Source organism: Saimiri boliviensis, chromosome 13, assembly GCF_048565385.1.
Source record: "Saimiri boliviensis isolate mSaiBol1 chromosome 13, mSaiBol1.pri, whole genome shotgun sequence".
Classification (NCBI taxonomy): Eukaryota; Metazoa; Chordata; class Mammalia; order Primates; family Cebidae; genus Saimiri; species Saimiri boliviensis.
Genome location: NC_133461.1, coordinates 98,462,208 through 98,483,163, shown reverse-complemented (window position 1 = coordinate 98,483,163; position 20,956 = coordinate 98,462,208). Strand labels below are relative to the sequence as shown.

General features: G+C 44.1%; 1 pseudogene; it reads right to left on the bottom strand.

Moving 5' to 3' along the window:
* Nucleotides 1–20,173: 20,173 nt before the first annotated feature.
* LOC101048787 (ADP-ribosylation factor-like protein 6-interacting protein 1 pseudogene) lies at nt 20,174–20,956 on the bottom strand (annotated as a pseudogene).

The window sequence follows — 20,956 nt, the reverse complement described above, 5'->3', positions numbered from 1 at the left end:
GAGTGCCGCACAATTCTAGTGGTGAAATTTACCTAATCAGTTGTCAGTACTGTGTCCAGATTAACAATCTTGGAAAGATGTGATGACGCTGTTCTGAAATAGTTAAAATTATTCTGTGCTTGTTCTTACTCTGTCCCTGTTTTGTTGTACAGTATTAAAGTGAAAGGAGATTATTTATCCTTATGCTGAATTTCCAAAACTGATATCTGCATTTACCTTATTTTTTTTTTTTGCTTTTTAAGATGGAGTCTTGCTTTCTCACCCAGGCTGGAGTGTAGTGGCTTGGTCTCGACTCTGCAACTTCTGCCACCCGGGTTCAAGAAGTTCTCCAGCCTCAGCTTGCCAAGTAGTTGGGATTATAGGCATGAGCCACCACACCCAGCTAATGTCCGTATTTTTAGTAGAGACAGGGTTTCATCATGTTGGCCAGGCTGATCTCAAAGCCCTGACCTCAGGTGATCCACCTACCTTGGCCTCCCAAAGTATAATACCAAAGTACAGGCATGAGCCACCATGCCCGGCTGCATTTATCATTTCTTTTTAAATAATGTAGAGAAAAGTTAGTTGTCCTACTCTGATAAGTTTGGCATAAAACTTCTCACATTTTTATGCATTGGGGCACAGCTCTGTCACTAGATTGCTAGCAATTAGACACATGCAAGAAGTAACCTAATCACTTCAATATAATGGTTTGAAGTGCTGCAGGCAGAACTACTGGACGTGGTTAATTTGTGACATGATAGAGAGAATGCCAGGACTTCCTGCAGCATAAATATCCTAAGCCAGGTGCGGTGGCTCATGCCTGTAATCCCAGCACTTTCGTACGCTGAGGTGAGTGGATCATGAGGTCAGGAGATTAAGACCATCCTGGCCAACATGGTAAAACCCCCATTCCTACTAAAAATATAAAAATTAGCGGGGCTTGGTGGTTCGTGCCTGTTGTCCCAGCTACTGGGGAGGCTGAGGCAGGAGAATCGTTTGAACCCGGAGGCAGAGGTTGCAGCAAGCCGAGATCGTGCCACTGTACTCCAGCCTGGTGACAGAGCAAGACTCCATCTAGGTCGGGCGCGGTGGCTCAAGCCTGTAATCCCAGCACTTTGGGAGGCCGAGGCGGGTGGATCACGAGGTCGAGAGATCGAGACCATCCTGGTCAACATGGTGAAACCCCGTCTCTACTAAAAATACAAAAAAATTAGCTGGGCATGGTGGCGCGTGCCTGTAATCCCAGCTACTCAGGAGGTTGAGGCAGGAGAATTGCCTGAACCCAGGAGGCGGAGGTTGCGGTGAGCCGAGATTGCGCCATTGCACTCCAGCCTGGGTAACAAGAGCGAAACTCTGTCTCAAAAAAAAAAAAAAAAAAAAAAAAAAAAAGACTCCATTTCAAAAAAAAAAAAAAAAAAGTCCTAGTAACTAATCCTTGTGCTGTCAAGTTAAAGGACTTTCACTTCGGTCTGAAAAGACGCCGACTCTTGCTTAATCTTGAACCTTGGCACCTGTCAAAGCCTCGTCTTCAGACACAGGAGAAGGTGACAATCAAAATGAAGTGGTTTCTTGAGACACAGGACCAGAAATGAGAACCATTCAACCCCTTTAGGCCCAGGGACTATTTTGGAAGAGACGGGCTTGTGAGATTGTAAGGACCGATTCCAAGGGATGAAATGAATTCAGAGTTTTTCTACAAATTAAGCGTTAAAATCAAAAGCACACTGATGCAAGGCCAGCATCTGGGCCCCTGTGCCACAATAACAGGGTTTCTTTGGAAAATTGATATGCTTTTTAACAGAAAAGTATAAAACGGTATAAAGGGTTTATGAAAATCTTACATTATGATCAAACTAATTAAAATTAGATAGGTTGATAAGAGTTTATTAAAATGAATGTGAACATTAATAGTACACCATATAAGGGTAAAAATTTTGTTTTTTCTTTTAAACAAAATATTTGTGTAATATTAACAACAGATGGACTTGCTATGATTCATCTTTGGTGGAAGTGGGGGATGGAGAGAGGAAGATTGTGTTTCAGAAGAAAACTGGAGGATTAGATTAACCTCTGATTCGTGGGTGGCCACGAGGTCCCGTGTGCCCGCAATGCCCCTCCTCAGCGTGAAGCAGCCAGAAAGATCCAAGACTACGTTCCCTAGGATTGAGGAATTAATAAGTTGAAAGGAGGAACTGAAACTGGCTCAATTGTCTCAGAGAATCGATCTTGGTTTCTCTGAAAAATCATAGAAATTGACCCTTTCAGTGTTAAAACTTGAGAAAGTTACATTTGTCCTCTCTAAGTTCCTTTCTCAGAAAATGTTGGAAACAGATACTTGGTGCCACAAAGAAAAATTAGCACTGAGACAAAGGATGTCACAGCAAAGCCATTTTTACTTTACTTCCTGCATTGTAGGAAGGGTACTCTCACTAGCCATCTTGCCATGAGAGTACAATGAACAAAGGAAAACCAGACATATTTATTCCTTACATATTTGGGGTTGCTCTTACTGCTGTGTCTGATCTCCATTGGCTGGAGCTAGACCTCACAATCTAAACTAAAACCCACTTGACTAACAACTTAAAACTTTTCTAAACAGGTAAAAGCAATGGCGAGCTGGGACATGCCTGGGAGCACGTCCAGCACAAAATCTTGATTAAAGTACAAGGACATAGAATGTGCTACGTGCCTCTAAGCATGGCATGTCTAACAGCTACATAGGATAGCACTTGACAAAGAGTTACTAGCACATTTAAAATTTATTCTTTAATAAGAAAGGAAACTTAAAAGAGGATTTTTTCTCCTTCTCACCGAAAATCCACCATGAAGCCTCATAGCCAGTATCAAGGAACTGAAACTTGCTGAAATCATTCCATTTGGGCAGTGAGATGCCAGACCCTCACCCACCATGATTGCCTAACCAACCACGTGCTTCCTATTGACCGGGTTCTCTTCTTTAACCCTCTCTGCTCTTTTCGCACACATGGTTACATTTCTTGTCAGCCTCTAATTCCTGCATTCCTACACATGGTTACATTTCTTCCCTGCTATGTAAACTCCTAAATTTCCCTGGCAATATTCATTACCTCAGTGCTTGGTCTTCTGTGTTTCAAGCAGCAGGACCTAGACCCATCCTCAAGGGTTTCAGTAACAATAACAGTCTGCCTAGGGACAATTTTCATGCCTGTGCCTATACGGGATGCTCAGAAACTTCACCAGAACACGTGACATAAACCACACAACAGGAAATTCATCAAAATTGCCATGGCTTTTTGTTATGCCACCATCTAAAGATGCTTCAAGCCCAACATCTAGAAATCTCACCTGAGTGTCCTCTGGATTCAAAAACTGGGTTTATATAATTTGCTCCAACAATTAACCTTTACTTTTCTTTCATTTCCATAGAAATACCTCTTACATCATACTGATTGTCCACACTATATAGAGGCCTAACCTAGATGAAAGACCACCTATAACATAACCTCCTAAAATGAGATACAACTGCCTAAGTGGACAAAACTATTCTCATGACCAAGATACTTAATAAATAAGATATGGGACGCCTGTAATCCTAGCACTTTGGGAGGCTGAGGTGGGTAGATTGCCTGAGTTCAGGAGTTTGAGACCAGCCTGGCCAACACAGTGAACCCCTGTCTCAACTAAAATACAAAAAAATTAGCTGGGCATGGCAGCACATGCATGTAATCCCGGCTACCCGGGAGGGTGAGACAAGAGAATCGATTGAACATGGGAGGCAGAGGTTGCCGGTAGCTGAGATGGCACCATTGCACTCCAGCCTGGGCAACAGAGTGAGAATCTGTCTTAAAAAAAAAAAAAAAAGATATGGGACAATATAGTTAGACTCTAGTTAGACTCATGTCTTGCTTGTTCCAATTTATGTTCCTGTTTTCTTTTATAGATCTCTTGCCACTCCGTATTCCAATCATGGAAGAAGGCAAAGGGAGCCAGCACATCACAGGTGAGAGGGAGCAGGAGAGACGCGAGAGGTCCCAGACTCCTTGAAGCAACCAGCTCTCAAGTGAACTAACAGATGAAGAACTCATTCACTGCTGTGGGGAGGGCAGTAAGACATTCATGAGGGTTCTTCCCCCATGATCCAAACACCTTCACCAGGCCCACCTCCATATTTCAGTATGAAATTTGAAGGGGACATATATCCAAATTGTATCAGGCAATATAGCTGCATAGACTATTTATTAACTTCTATTTTGCCTGGTATGGCAAAGCACAACCCACATTCATCAGGTCCATAAACAAATGGACAGAAATGTCTCAACACATAGTCTCAGTTTCTGGCTTAGGAGTCGTTGCCGCTTCCAGCACTTGTAGTCCCGGTCCTGTGGCCACTGCACCAGGTGGCAGGTGGGAGGAGGGGAGAGTCGAGGTAACACGGTGGAGAAACAAAAATGGCAGTCATTGGCCAGGCGCGATGGCTCACATCTGTAATAATAGCACTTATGGGAGGTCAAGGCAGATAGATCACCAGAGGTCAGTCGTTTGAGACTAGCCTGACCAACACAGTGAAAACCCGTCTCTGCTAAAAATACAAAAGTGAGCTGGGCATCGTGGTGGCGGCCTGTAGTCCCAGCTACTTTGGAGGCTGAGGCAGGGGAATCACTTGAGCTCTGGAGGCAGATGTTGCAGTGGGTTGAGATTGTGCCATTGCACTCCAGCCTGGGTGACAGAGCAAGATTGTGTCTCAAAAAACCACCACCACCACCACCACCAAAATAACAGTGATTTATACTGGCATCCTCCCCACCCTCTTATCCCCAGATCCACTGGAAAATGACGGAAAGTCCAGCAGGGTCAGGAGCAGACTCACCCCCAAGGGTCTAGGAGTCGTGCCATTGACCTCACTGCCTAGAATCACAAGCTGGCACCCTTCCCCACCACACCTTGGGTCTGTCCTCACAGTGGCAGTGTGGTTAACTGGATGGGGAGGTCAGCAGCCCAAGGTCAGACAGTTGGACCTGGGTAGACACCAGACTTGGGAACAGGCTGTGGAAGCCACTCCCCTGGTTCCCCTGCCCCCATACTAGAGCCCTCAAGGTCAATCTGGGCTTATCTGTGCTTTGACCACACAATGGGTGCCAGGCTGTGGCTAGGGATGCCGCAGGGTTCCTCTCCCTCCTACCTACTCCTCAGCCTCTGCGTGTGCCTGTCATGGCCTGTGTGTCCTTCATTCTGTCCACTCATGGGTTCATTGGTCCCCTCCTTGGTGCCAGGCATCTGCTACTGAGGGGTGCCAAGCCCCAGCCAGAGAAGCTTGGAGCTGGGTGGGAGCAGCAAGGGGGCTGGAGGTAGCGCCATGAGTGCAGTGGTCAGTGAGGCGGCTGTGGGAGGAGGCAGTGGGAGCAGAGGCTGAGTGGACTGATGTGCTGAGGCCACGAGGGAGCTCAGGTTAAGAAGAGGAGAGACAGGCGTCCTGGGGACGGAGCAGGCTCCTCTGCTCCTTCCCTTGTGCTGTCCATGGCCGGGGCAGGACCCGAAATCAAACCACAGACCCGGGTCACCGCAGCCGGCCAGAACCAGTTTCCGTGGGCCCACAAACCCACCCCTCCCAGGACTGCGCCGAGTGACTACAAGAGACCACGCCCTCAAAAGCGGACGGCGGCGCAGGTGTGGGAAGTTCTCCGCGCGGAAGCACCACGACGGGGAGGATTTCCGGACGATTTCTGATTGATTTGGGGCCTTTTGACCCAAAGTTCAGGTGATGAAGAACCTCCCCCCTCCTTCTCGTGGCACTTCGGGGACAGAGTGTCCCGGCCGCCTCGACGGCTTGAGCCGGGCGCGACCCAGGACCCAGGACGGTGCGGGAACCGGGTATGGCTGCGGGCCCCAAGACCCTTCCGCTCGTCATCTTCCTCTTCGAGGTCCAGCTGCTGGTGAGTCCCGCCGCGGTCGGTGGCTGGAAAGAGCGCGCCTGACGGGGGCCGGGAGGGGCCAAGGGGTGGGGGGGAGGGGGTCGCGGCGCGGACGCCTGGCCTGGGTCGCCCGCGGCTGGCGATACCTGGTGGGACCAGCCTATCATCGGAGTTCGGGAAGAACTGGGTCCCCGCGCTGGGCTGGAGCGACACCGCCGCGAGGGAGCAGAGCGCGCGCTCCTGCTGGCTGTCCGGTGCCGCGAGGACCAGGCTGAGCTGCCCCATAGAAAGTTCCAGAATCAATGGAGGGGTGGAGTCAAGAGGGAAACTTCTGAGTGAAACCTCAGGAAGCCGCAGAGAGGTTGCCTCTTTCTTTAGTTCAGGCGTCCCCAAACTTTTTACACAGGGGGTCAGTTCACCGTCCCTCAGACCGCTGGAGGGCCGCCACATACTGTGCTCCTCTCACCGACCAGCAGTGAAAGAGGTGCCCCTTCCTGAAGTGCGGCGGGGGCCGGATAAATGGCGTCAGGGGCTGCATGCCGCCATGGTTTGGGGACGCCTGCTTTAGTTAATAAAATTAACCCGTTTATATCTATATATATATGTATTTATAAAGTTAATTATATAGATATATATATTTTTTTAAATTTTATTTTTTGAAAGGGAGTCTTTCTTGGTCGCCCAGGTTGGAGTACAGTGGCTCAATGCAACCTCTGCCTCTTGGGTGCAAGCGATTCTCTGCCTCAGCCTCCTGAGTACCTGGAACTACAGGCACCCACCACCATGCCCAGCTAATTTGTGTGTGTGTGTGTGTGTTTTTTTTTTTTTTTTTTTGAGGCGGAGTTTCGCTCATTACCCAGGCTGGAGTGCAATGGCACGATCTCGGCTCACCGCAACCTCCGCCTCCTGGGTTCAGGCAATTCTCCTGCCTCAGCCTCCTGAGTAGCTGGGATTACAGGCACCCGCCACCACGCCCAGCTAATTTTTGTATTTTTAGTAGAGACGGGGTTTCACCATATTGACCAGGATGGTCTCGATCTCTTGACCTTGTGATCCACCCGCCTCGGCCTCCCAAAGTGCTGGGATTACAGGCTTGAGCCACCGCGCCCGGCCAATTTTTGTGTTTTTAGTAGAGATGGAGTTTCACCATGTTGGCCAGCATGGTCTCGAATTCTTGACCTCGTGATCCTCCCGCCTCGGCATCTCGAAGTGCTGGGATTACAAGCGTGAGCCACTGCGCCCAGCTGACGCTATGTTTATATTGTTAAACGTTTTTCTTGGTGATGGGGTTAATAGCCAGTGAAAAGGCTTTCTTTCCAGTGCTGTCTTTTGCAGCTTTCTTTTTCTCTGCTCTGAAAGTGTCAGGAAGCACTTAACCAACTTGCTTGCGATTAGTGTCTAGCTCTGCCACGCTTGTGTCCCCTCTGCTTCCCACAGGGGACCAGGGGCTGGCCCCTTCCTTCAGCATAAAAGGTGTAATTTCTTTGTGAGTTGTCTTTGGAAACTGAGATTGGTAGTGGTGTACACAATAAGGACATATTATAAATGAAATGTGCAGATATCCGGGACTTTTTCAGAGTGATGGAGGTTTTTGCCAACAGCGCTTTTTAAGGTTCCTTATATAATATCAGAAAAAAGAAAAAAAAAAAAGATGGAAGGGCAAAACAAGGTTACAGAAATGATGAGAGTTTGCATGTTTTCTTTCAAAAAATTAGTGCTAAATTCAGAAAAGTAGTAACATTTTCACCTCTCAAAAATTGCACAACTGACTTTTTTTTTTTTTTTTTTTTTTTTTTTTTTTTTTTTGAGGCAGAGTTTCACTCTTCTTGCCCAGGCCGGGGTGCAATGGCGTTATCTCAGCCCATTGCACTCACTGCCTCTCAGGTTCAAGCATCTCTTCTGCCTCAGCCTCCTGAATAGCTGGGATTAGAGGCACACACCACCATGCCTGGCTAATTTTTTATATTTTTAGTAGAGACAGGGTTTCACCATGTTGGTCAGGTTGGTCTTGAACTCCCAATCTCAGGAGATCTGCCCATCTCAGCCTCCCAAAGTTCTGGGATTACAAGCATGAGCCAACATTCCCAGCCAACAACTGACTTCTAAATTAGTTTATAGTGGGTGGACCTTCCATGAAGGCAGCTGGAGGAATGGTTGTGTCCGGACAGTGGTCCTGAAGAGAGAATGTGTGGGTGACCTGTGTACACAAGGTCAGCAGCCTGAATTTCACAGTTTTGGGAATATGAGCTCTATATGTCCCAAAGGAGGCTTTAATCCCTCTGTCAGTCTTTCCTTATTAAATGCATTTCAAAGCACAATAGCTTTTTAAAATTTTGGAGCTAACATAAATCACATTAGATGTGTTACAGCAGTACATTCAGGTTGATTTTTTTTTTTTTTTTTTTTTTTTGAGATGGAGTCTCACTCTGCCACCCAGGCTGGAGTACTGTGGCACGATCTTAGCTCACTGCAACCTCTGCTTCCCAGGTTCAAGAGATTCTCCTACCTCAGCCTTCTGAGTAGCTGGGATTGCAGGTGCACACCACCACACCTGGCTGATTTTTTGTATTTTCAGTTGAGACGGGGTTTTGCTATGATGGCCATACTGGTCTGGAACTCCTGACATCGTGATCCACCTGCATCAGTCTCCCAGAGTGCTGGGATTACTGCCGTCAGCCGCTGCACCTGGCCTGATCTTCTTTTTAACAAGGGTATTGTGTTTTCCTGTGTGGATAAGCCACAGTTTAATTCACTGTTGCTTCCTAGGGGCAGCTGGTGAGATCCCATCATGACTTTGCCTTTGCTAATTCCAACAGCATTGTACTAAATACCCTTGTATGTATCTTGTGTCCACATGTCCATGTGCAACAGCTTATTGGGCAACTCCTTAGAAGTAGAATTTTACCACTGGACACGGTGGCTAACATCTGTAATCCAAGCATTCTTGGAAGCTAGTGCAGGTGGATCATGAGGTCAGGAGTTCAAGACTCGCCTGGCAAATATGGTGAAACCCCGTCTCTACTAAAAATACAAAAATTAGCTGGGCATGGTGGCGTGCACCTGTAGTCCCAGTTACTCGGGAGGCTGAGGCAGAGGAATCGCTTGAACCCAGGAGGCAGAGGTTGCAGTGAGCCAAGATTGGGCCACTGCACTCCAGCCTGGGCAACAGAATGAGATTCCATCTCAGGAAAAAAAAAAAAAGTTGAATTTTACTTCCACTTTTATGGGATAAATGATTTCAGAAGTTTCTTAACATGTTCACAGCTTTTCCTCTAAAAGACCATTGAACCCAGCTTACATTCACACCTAGTCCACAGATGTGACTGTGTCCCTACACCCTGGCTACCCTTAGCTTTCATTCTTTACTAGTCTGAGGAGTAAAACGTGATGCATCACATTGTTATGCATTTTCATTCCTTCATGGTATTAGGGATTTTCAAGGATACAGGAGTTTTTTGATACTGGCAGTGCATGACCTGGAGACCCCAGATGAGACAGCAGGGGAGGGCGGCAGGGAGACTGAATTCCCAGCTATGCACTTGGGAAACCGTGGTCAGCTGGTGCCAATCGCTGCCACCTGCCATGCCTATGAATAGAGATAAGGTCTGTGGCCTCAGGCTGTCAGGATGACATCAGATGAGCCTGGAGCTGAGCTCAGTTCCTGACCCGGTTCTGGCTCTGTCAGTCTCTGGGTCAGGTCCTTCTACATCTCTTAGAGAGAGAGGGGTCATTCCTCTCTCTCTAAGTAGGAATCTGGAATCCTGGACTCTTAGGCTGTCAAGGACTCCTGGAATTGGAGGCTGGAAACAGCTGGGCCCTGCCATACTTACCTCCAGCTCTGTGATTCTGGTGTGGCCCGGCTCCTGCCTGTAAAATGAAGAGGAGATAAAAATCTTCAGCAGCCCTGTGTAAACCTCAGAGGGCTGTGTTTGCAGGTGTCGGAGGACAAATTGTATCCTCAGGGCTGGTGTCAGTCACTCTGGACTGGATCCTCAGGGCACGTGTCCTCCACTTAGCAGAGGCTTCACCTGCTCCTACCTGCATCTCAGTATAGGGTCCCTGAGCTTGGGGCAGAAGCTTCTAAAGACTGGGGTGGAGCACCATGGGGAGGGGCCATGGAGGAACAGAGGAGCCAGATTTCAAGTGAGGATAGCGATGGCACTGCAGGGTCAGAGCCTGGTTCACCTGCCACGCTTCCAGTTCTCCTACTGGTAGGCGCCCAACCCTGACTGCAGTTTGAGGAGTGAGCAGGAAGCGTCTCCATCTACACGGCTGCAGATGGCTGCTCATGCAGCCTCTATGGAGGGGCCACAGCCCCAGTTCTGGTCCTCTGTCCTGTATCCAGGAGTGGCAGGGCAGCGAGGCTCTAGCTTCCAGGTTGGAGATGGGGACAGTGGGGACAGTGCCCTGCCCCGAGCCTCTGCTGTTGGGCAGCTGGTGTCCTGCTCCCAGCCAGAGACTGCACATCTTCATGTGGTGGATTTTCCCAACAACCCGGGGACAGGAAGGCAGGTTGTCTTCCCTGTTTTAAAAGTGGCAAAAATGAGATTCAGGAGCAATGTCTCTAGCATTTTTGGCCTCACCTCCTGTATAATAGCAGCCATATTTGTGCCTCTGCAGGGCTAGAGTTCTCTGAGCAGCTGCTTCTCAGTGCAGATCTCTGCCCTGCACTTGGCCCTCTGGGAGCTCCTATGGTTCCTCAGCAGAGTCCACAGGGCCCTTTGTGGTTCCCTCCCTGTGCTGCAGCCTGGAGCCTGTCCTTAGGCGGTGACCAAGACCACAACTGTCCTCACCTTTTGGGCTTAAGGGGAAAGTGATTCACACAGGAAGTAGAGAGTGAGCCCTTGACTCTGAGAACACCTGTGCCTAGAGTCTTCTGGAGCCAGGGAGGACAAACGAGCCCCATGTGAATCCTGCTCCCTGGAGCCCACCGTGTGGTGGGAGAAGTGACACCAGGGATCATATCACCAATAGGAAGTAGCATGATGGAGGCCTGAGGTCTTACCACCCTTGCCTCCCCTCCTCCACAGAGGCCATGCTGGAGGGAGGCTGCACTGGTGCGAGGCCACAGGATGTGGTATTGTTGTATTGTTCACCTGAGGATGTTGTTTGGGTACAGTCTCCATTGAGAGTCATAGCTAAGCTTCTCTTTAAAGGTTGTTTTTTTGTTTTTTGTTTTTTTTCTGAACCTGAGAATTAAATTGACATAAGACAGATGCATGGTAGACAAGCACACACACACACACACACACACACACACACACACACACACGCATATATTTTTGAGACGGAGTCTTGTTCTGTCACCCAGGCTGGAGTGCAGTGATGAAATCTCGGCTCACTGCAACCTCCGCGTTTCAGGTTCACAGGATTCTCCTGCCTCAGCCTCCCAAGTAGCTGGGATTCCAGGTGCCCACCACCACATCCAGCTAATTTTTCTTGTATTTTTAGCAGAGATGGGGTGTCTCAAAGTTGGCCAGGCTGGTCTCAAATTCCTGACCTCCTGATCCGCCCGCCTCGGCCTCCCAAAGTGTTGGGATTACAGGCATGGGCTGCTGTACCTGGCTGAACACACTTCTAAAAAATCTGTGGTTCAGAGAAGAAACCAAAAGGGAAGGTAAAATATTTCAAAATACATAATGATTTATTTCAAAATAAATAAATAATGATTGGCCAGGTGCAGTGGCTCACTCCTGTAATCCCAGCACTTTAGAAGGCTGAGGCAGATGGATCGTGAGGTCAGGAATTCAAGATCAGCCTGGCCTAGATGGTAAAACCCTGTCTCTAGTAAAAATACACACACACACACACACACACACACACACACACACAAATTAGACAGGTGTGGTGGCAGGCACCTGTAATCCCAGCTACTCGGGAAGCTGAAGCAGAGAATTGCTTGAACCTGGGAGGCAAAGGTTGCAGTGTGCCTACATCACACCACTGCACTCCAGCCTGGCAACAGAGCGAGACTTCCTCAATTTAAAAAAAAAGAAAAGGCTGAGCACAGTGACTCATGCCTGTAATCCCAGCACTTTGGGAAGCCAAGGTAGGCAGATCACGAGGTCAGGAGTTCAAGACCAGCCTGGCCAACATGGTGAAAACCCGTTTCTACTAAAAATACAAAAATTAGCTGGCCATGGTGCTGCATGCCTGTAATCCCAGCTACTCGGGAGGCTGAGGCAGGAGAATTGCTTGAACTAGAACCAGGGAGGCAGAGGTTGCCGTGAGCTGAGATCGCGCCACTGCACTCCAGCCTGGGCTACGGAGCGAGACTCTGTCTCAAAATAATAATAATAGTAACAATCATAATGACAGTAAAACACAAAAACTGGTGGAAGTAGCTAACAGTGCTGGGGTGAAATATCCACCTTTCAGTGTTTCTATGAAGAATTGGGGGTTGGGGAGATGGGGAGTTACTGCTGAAGGATATGGAGTTCCTTTTTGGAGTGATGAAAATATTCTGAGATTGATTATAGTGATGATTGCATAGCTATGAGAATATTAAAAACTATGGAAACGTAGGCTTTAAGTGGGTGAGTTGTATGAATAATCATTATTATGTGAATTGTGTCTCATTAAAACTGTCAAAGAAAAAATATGAAATCTATGGCCAGAAGCTATACATTAATGAGTTATAAAATATAAGTGTAAATTTAAACCAAAGTAACAACGAGGAACATAAATCGAGGAAACAGAATAAAAATCACAAAAAGAACTGACGAAATGGATTGTGTGCGGTGGCTTATACCTGTAATCCTGGTACTTTGGGAGACTCAGGAAGGCCGAACACTTAAGCTTAGGAGGTAGACCAGTCTGGGCAACATGGCAAAACCCCAGCTATACAAAATACACAAATATTACCTGGGTGTTTGGGCACATGCCTGTCTGTGCTCCCCGCCACTTGGGGACTGAGGTGAGAGGACCACTTGAACCTGGGAGGCAGAGGAGGAAGGGGTTGTAGTGAGCAGAGATTACACCACTACGCTTCAACCAGATGACAGAGGGAGACCCCATCTCAAAGAAAGACACTAAAATAAAAAAAATAATTTAAAAAAAAAGGAATTGACAAAATGAAAAGTTGGTCTTCTGAAAGGAGAAGAAAAAAAAACCTAATAAACCCTTCCTTGGACGAGATGGAGTAAGAGTGTGGGAGCAGAGAAAGGAGACACAGACATTGCCTGAACCTAGAGGGATCCCAGCCCGGGAAGGAAGGATTTGGAAAACGTGCCTTAGCTTCACTGTCAGCAAAGACTTGATGGACCTTGATGTGGACCAACGCTACATTTTGTCTTGTTTAGATCCAGGCAGTTGAACTGAGCCCAACATAAGTAGCTTTTATTGTAACCATTTTGTTTTTGCTCAGAAACAAAGTTAGATTAAATGTAACTAAATTTGTTTACAATTAAATTAATTTTGTACTTTAAAAAGCTCCCAAGTTAAAGAAAAGTTACAAAAAATATACAAAAAACCCCATTTGAATAATAGCTGTTGACATGATGAAGGCTATTATTGAATTGTTTAGTGTGTACAAGGAAATTAATGTCAACAGATCATCACTATGTAATACTCAGACTCTTTTCCGATTTCTCCAGTTGTCTTCTAGTTGCCATTTATAACGGAGATCAAGGCAAGAATCCCTGAATTGCTGTTTGATCTTTTTCTGTGACACTTTGATATTTAGTGGGAACAGCTTGTCAAAGTCCTTCGTAAAACAGAGATTAATGACTTAATGTTTGATGCTACATCCTGACTTTCATTAAGGTTATAGATATTTTAACCTTCATTTGTAAAAATTTGTATGTTTATGTGTGTGTCTCTGTGTTTGTGTGTGTGAGAGACAGAATTCACCTATTGGTCAATTAAACACTTGGTCAAACTAAATATATTAGACGCTATTTCTGCTTGAAGTTCTCATGTGGATTTTTTAAAAAATCATATAAAGTATTTTCTTGCCAACCACAGTGGCATGTGCCTGTTATCCACGTTACTCGGGAGACTGAGGCGGGAGATCACTTGAGGCTAGAAGTTCCAGGCTGTAGTGGACTATGATCTGTGAATAATTGCTATCCACCTGTGAATAGGCGCTACATTCCAGCCTGGGCAACATAGCAAGACTCTATCAAAAAACAAAAAACAAAAAAAAACCTCTTCTGGCTCACATTTTCTGGGGTGAAGGTATTTTATATTATAATATGAGGAAAGGATACAGAGGTGTTTTTCTTTATAGAAAATAGCCACCCTAACAGGCCAAGGGACAAACAGGGATGCAAAAGAATGAAAGTTTGGAGCTGGAAAAAAGTCCAAGCTCTGATGGCTTTTGTTACTTGGGGTGAAGGGAATGTGAGACGGAGCCTGGAAGAAGTGAGGTCTGAAAGCCATTCATGCCCATCTATGCTTTGTCCCTGCAGGGCCAAGTTGACTGTCTCAGCCACCAGCAGGATGAAGTTCCCCAGCTGACAGTGGCCCCACAGCAATAGAGGCGCAGCCTTTAGGAGGAGGAGTGACCAGCAGGTGCACTCTTATTTTAAAAAGTGGTTTTGTTTTTAATTAACATTTAAGTACAGTGCACACTATGATGTTTTGAAATATGTATGTATTGTGGAATGCCTAAATCAAGCTAATTCACATACTTATGTATTTATAGTAAGAACACTTAAAATCTGTTCTTAGTAATTTTCAGCTGTATGGATACAGAGCCCTGGGATAAGCCCTCTTTGCCCTTTCATCTTTGGGTTTTGTGGCTCTCATCTGTGGTTTCTGCATCCATGGTTGCAAAAAGCCACATATCAAAATACGTAGAAAAAAACAATAAAAATGATAATCCATCCATAAAAGTAGATAAAAAGCAATGCAGTATATCACTTATTTACATAGCATGTCTTTTGTATTAGTATTACAAGTAATCTAGAGATGATTTAAAGCATATGTGCCTGGCTTATATACAATACCACTCCAATTTATATCAGGGACTTGGGTATGTGAAGAGTTTGTTCCACAGAATATATTCCCTGTGAGTAGAAGGAAGGACTGTACAGAACATTACTTTATTGACTGTAGTTACCATGCCCTGCAAGACATCTCTTGAATTTTCCCCCCGTCTAACTGAAATTTTGTATCCTTTGACCAACATCTCCCCAACTCACCGTCCAGCTCCAGCCCTGGTAATCACCATTCTACTCTCTACCTCTTTGAGATCAACTTTTTCAGATCCCACATGTGTGAGATGGTGAGGTGTTTGTCTTTTGTGCCTGGCTTATCTCATTTAGTTCAGTATCCTCCATGTTTATCCATGCTGTCACAAATGACAGAATTTCCTTCTTTGTTAAGGCAGAATACTATTCCATTATGTCTGTGTTACCACGTTTTCTTTACCTTTTCATCCATTGATGGACTCTTAGATTGATTCCCTGTCTTGACCGTTGTAAATAATGCTCCAGTGCACATGAGAGGGAAGCTATCTCTTCAACATACTGATGTCATTTCCACTGGATGCACACCCAGTAGTGGGATTGCTAGATCATATGGTTGTTCTTGTTTGTTTCTTGAGGAGCCTCCATCCTGTTTTCCCTGACGGCTGTACTAATTTCCATTCCCACCGACAGTGTACCAGCGTCCCTTTTCCTCCACATCATCGTCATCAACACTTGTTATCTTTTGTCTTTTTGATAGTAGCCATTCTTACAGGTGTGAAGTGATATTTCTGGTTTTGATTTGCATTTCCCTGATTAGTGACGTTGAGCACTTTTTAATGTATCCGTTGGCCATTTCGATGTCTTCTTTTGAGAAATGTCTCTTCAGGCCCCTTGCCTGTGTGTCCATCCATTTTAATTGGATTATTTGATTGCCTGCTGTTGAGATGTTTGAGTTTCTGTGTGTTTTGGATATTAATCAAAATCTTGGATCTGTTGGCTATTGATCTCTCATCCTGTAGTTGTTTCTTCACTCTCTTCATTGTTTCCTTTGTTGTGCAGAACCTTTTTAGTCTGTTGTAATCTCACCTATTTTTGCTTTTGTTGCCTGTGCTTTTGGGGTCATAGCCAAGAAATGATTGCCCAGACCAACGTCATGAAGATTTTTCCCTATGTTTTCTTCTAGTAGTTTTACAATTTCAGGACTATGTTTAATCTTTAGTTTATTTTGAGTTGATTTTTACATGCGATGTGTAAAACTTTTATATGTGATGTGTAAAAAAGAGTGGATACTGCATGTATCTACTCTTCTCTATATCATATATTGAAGAGACTGTATTTTTTTCGTTTGTGTTCTTGGTATCTTTGTCACAATCAGTCTACGGTAAATGCATTGATTTAAATCTGTGTTTATTACTTATTTCCATCAGTTTATTTCTTTGTTTAAACTATGACCATTCAGTTTCGATTACTGTACCTTTGTAATATATTTTAAAATCAGGTAGTATGATGCCTCTATCTTTGTTCTTTTGTTTGTTTTGCTTAAGAGCACTTTGGCTATTTAAGGTCTTTTATGGTTCCATACAAATTTTAGAATTGTTTTCTCTATTTTGGTGAAAAATGTCATTGAAATTTTAATAGGCATTGCATTAAATCTATAGATCAATATTGTTTGATCATAGTATGGATGATTAAACAATATTGAGTTTTCTAATCCATGAACATGTACTGTCTTTCCATTTATTTGTGTCACTTTGCATTTCTTTCATCAACGTTTCACAATTTTGAGATCTTTTGGCTCTGTCATAAATTTATTTAGAAGAGTTGTTGCACTGACATCCATTTTTAGGCCTGAAGTAAGTTGTTTAAAACTCAGTCATACCACATCCTCTTTTGTCCAGTTAATAATTCCTTTCCATGTTCAATTGTTTTTGGTAAAGCATATTTGTTCTTCATCTCCATTACCCAAAACCCAACACATCCCACAGCAGCTGACTATAGTAAAACCTAATGGTTCACAACAGAGCAGTGTGAACCTTCTTTGCAGGTGTTGTCTTCCACAATCTCTGTGGGAAAGGCTGTGGTATCATGCCCATGACCTTTATAAAGGCGTAGTCCCACGGATCCTCTCTCTCTCTCTTTGCTTCCCACACATCAGTTAGTGTGGTTAGACTGAATGGCTCCCCACTTCCTGTAAGTGCTGCAAAGTGTGCTGTCCTCTTCTCTCTGGAATCTGTAAGTAATACACAACTGCTGTGTTTCCTGTGTTTTGTTGTGTTGTTTTCTCTCTGTTTTCCCTAACTAACACACCTGAACCTAACGTCTTTCCCAATCTTGCCTCTCTTAAAGAGTGACTATCTCCTAAAGAGTAGGTATAACTTTAAACAACATAGTTCAGAAAAGAACCACAGAGTCATCTACCAGAAGAAGTAATTTTCTTGTGGAAGGGACACCTATAAGATTGAATACCTAATTAGGCATTAGACAGTCCAGCGGGGTAAAGAAGTTTCTTGTGAACATCCTTGATAAAATCCCCTGGGTCCCCATCGGGGCAAAGCTAGAGTTTACAGTCACTGTTCACAGAGAAACCTCAAGACCAAATCAGAAAGAAACCCAGCTACCACCTTGCTTGAATTTATTTCTAAGCATTTTTTTGTGGCTATTATTACAAATGGGGTTTTTCAGATAGTTACTTGTTAGTGTATAAAAACACTACCGAATTTGTATGTTGATTTCATGTTTAAGTTTATTTTGCACAGATAACAACTTAACGTTTGATAACATTAAAAAACTCGACACTTTTCCATCCCTGCCTTATTTATGTTTTTGACGTCATTATTTACATCTTTTTGTGTTTCATATTTGATAACAAATTGTTTTTACTATCATTTAAAAATATTTTTGTCTTTTAACCTTTGTACTAATGATATAAGTAATTTATACACAATTTTGATTGTATTAGAATATTTTGAACTTGACCATGCACTTACTTTAACCACACTTTTATATTTTCATATGGTTTCATGTATCTAGTTAGTGTTCTGTTCTTTCAGATTGTAAGGCAAGAAATGCTAATGAGATCCCACAAGTTTTCTTTGTCTAATAAAGTCTGTACTCCTCTTTCATTTCTTTTTTCTTTTCTTTCTTTCTTTCTTTCTTTCTTTCTTTTTTTTTTTTTTTTTTTTTTGAGACAAAGTCTCTGTCACCCAGGCTGGAGTGCAGTGGTACGATCTCAGCTCACTGCAGCCTTCACCTCCCAGATTCAAGCGATTCTCCTGCCTCAGCCTCCTGAGTAGCTAGGATTACAGGCATGCAACATCATGCACAGGTAATTTTTGTATTTTTAGTAGAGATGGGGAGTCACCATGTTGGTCAGGCTGGTCTTGAACTCCTGACCTCGTGATCTTCCTACCTTGGCCTCCCAAAGTACTATGAATACAGGCGTGAGCTGCTGCACCAAGCCAGCTCTTTCATTTCTAAAGTACAGACTTGCCATTCTTGGTTGGCAAGGGTTTATTTCCTTTCTATACTTTGTATGGTTCCACTCTCTCCTGGCCTGCAGGTTTTCCACTGAGAAACCTTCAGTAGTTTTATAGGGTTCCTTTGTACATTCTTTTTCTCTTGCTGCTTTCAAAATTCTCTTTGCCTTGGATTTTTGTGAATTTGTTTATGATTTGTCTTGGTAAAGATCCCTTCATATTTAATCTGTTTGTGGTTCTTTGGGCTTCATGACTTTGGATGTCCATTTCTTTCCAGATTTGGATATTATCTTTTATTATTTCTCCCAGAATTACATGTTCTGTTCCTTTGACTTTCTCTGATGCTTCTTGGCCCACCATAATGCATATGTTGTTTTGCTCCATGGTAACCATCGGTACTGTTGGCTTTCTTCCCTCTTTTTTATTCTTTCTTTTCTTTCTTTCTTTTTTGTTTTTAAGATTCTGGCTGTTTTTATTTTTTTCCCCTTTTACAAAAAACTAAGTAGAAGAAATAATACAGGATTAAAACTGCAAAAGTAGTTAATCAGTAGAACATGTATACACAAAAAAATCCAGATAGGAAGACAGGCTTATTTACAATTAAAGTAAGGTAAAATTAAGGTGTTTTTTTTAAATGAAATATTTAAAACAATCAAACATATGCTGCAAAGGGCACCACTGTTTACAGCAATATTAAAGAGGAGAAAACAACACTTACTTAAAAGGGACAGATATACCACAAGGTACACATCATCAGTGCAGTAAATTCTCAAAACTATATTACAGCTAGTTCATCAGTTTAAGAATTGTTCCCAAGTCAGTCACATTTTTGGCCCTCAGAAGTTGATTCCTACAGATTTCAGCTACTCCGGATTTCTAGCTACCGAGAAGTTAAGAATGATTATAAGAAGCTTTCCAAGGAGTTACAAAATCTTTGTAGACCAGAGGCCAACTATCATCACCTCAAGTCTGCTCTCACCAACAGCCCTTGTATTTTTCAGGGAGAAATCTCTAGGAAAAAAGACACCAGTGTAGTCACTATCTCCCATGTCAAACCTAGGGGACTAAAATGGCCAGTATTACCATAAAATGAGAATTTTGAGGTTTACCTTAAAAGGCTTATTCTGGTATCAAAAAATCAGTCAGATTATCTTCTACTAAAATGAATCTTGACTAAACATAGAAGACTGCCGTCCTTTGCTGCTGGTCTTAAAGTACAAGTCATAGACGTGAGTCTTAACCTACTGTATACTATATAGCTAAAGTCAGCTGAAAATTTATGCTAGAGATCCTAAATGCAATCTTTTGGAACTCTGACATTAAAAAGCCTTTAAGGATTTACTAACTTCAAGGCTAAGTGCAAGGGGACAAAAGCTTAAGCCTGTCAGACATTGCTTTTTCATGGACAAAAAGATCAGTTTCCTACAAATAGCTAAGCTTTGCACAAGGGAGAAACCTACACATACTAGTGCATGGAATCAGTTTCATTTTATTCCATGGGGACTCTTCTCCCACAGGAAAGAAACAGAATGAGGAATGAATCTTACTTGGTCTCTTCATCAGAAGTGGTAAACTTGGTCTCTGTATTCATGAAGTCAGACAGTTTTTTAAGCAGACTGTGGAAGCAGACAGTAGAACCAGCTTCCTGTAGCCACAGACCACAACACTGAATCTAGCTAAAGCAAAGATGAACTTGAACAACTATCCAGAGTCACTTGAACGGTCCTAAAGGGCAAGGTTTACCACTATAAAAAGGAAGTTGTCAAAAAGCAAGAATTCAATTAACCCTGGCTACAAAAAATCAAAACAGGTCAGACACACTGAGTCACCCATGAGGCCAACTGCTAAGAGCTCACTCAACTATGCAACATGAAGACACTATGCAGAAAGCCTTACTTGCCGAGCCTCAGTTTCTATTAACTAAGGGCAGAGTGAGGGAGAGCAAAGAGCTACTTCTGAAACATTTTAGTGTCCACATAGTACAGCAGAAATGGTTCCCAGGGGCAACGGGTGCTCCATTAATCACGCTGAATAAAGCAGATGAATTATTCGTTTTTCTTTTCTTTTTGTTTGAGAAGTTTGTTTATCTCCATTTTGGCCTTTCCAATGTACTTCAAAATGATTCCATGTTGGTTTAGTCCAGGAAGCAACAGTAGGGAAGTCACTATGAGGTAGGTAAGAAGCAGGTTGTGGACTTGCTGTCCCACCCAAGCAACCGCAGCAAGGGAAACGATCCTGGTCATGAAGTACATCTTAGGTTTTTCTTCCTTTAGTGTGACGAGGCGTTTCCACCAACCCACAGCTCTGCATCGAGTTTTTTACTAGATTGCTGCAAATTTCATGGAATCTTTGCTGTTGTTCAGTGGTCCATTTATTGGAGCCAAAAATTCTAAGCGCTAGAATGGGAACGAGGTAGTCAGCCAAGCACAAAAACATAACAAAATAGGAAACGCCCGACAGAACAGATGGGTCTAGATAGTAGATCATCAGAAACACCGAAGAAACCACACCCATGATGGCAGGTGGAAACCAGGCTGTTTCCCATCGAAGGACTTTGTCAGCCATCAGCACCACTTCTCCCCATCCTTGCAGCTGTTCTTCCAGACTTGCAGTCTCTGCAGCCAGCAGGTTGGTGCTGTGATTATCTCCCTCCACCATCGTCTCTGAGATGCTGCCTCCATGAGCTCAGGCCACC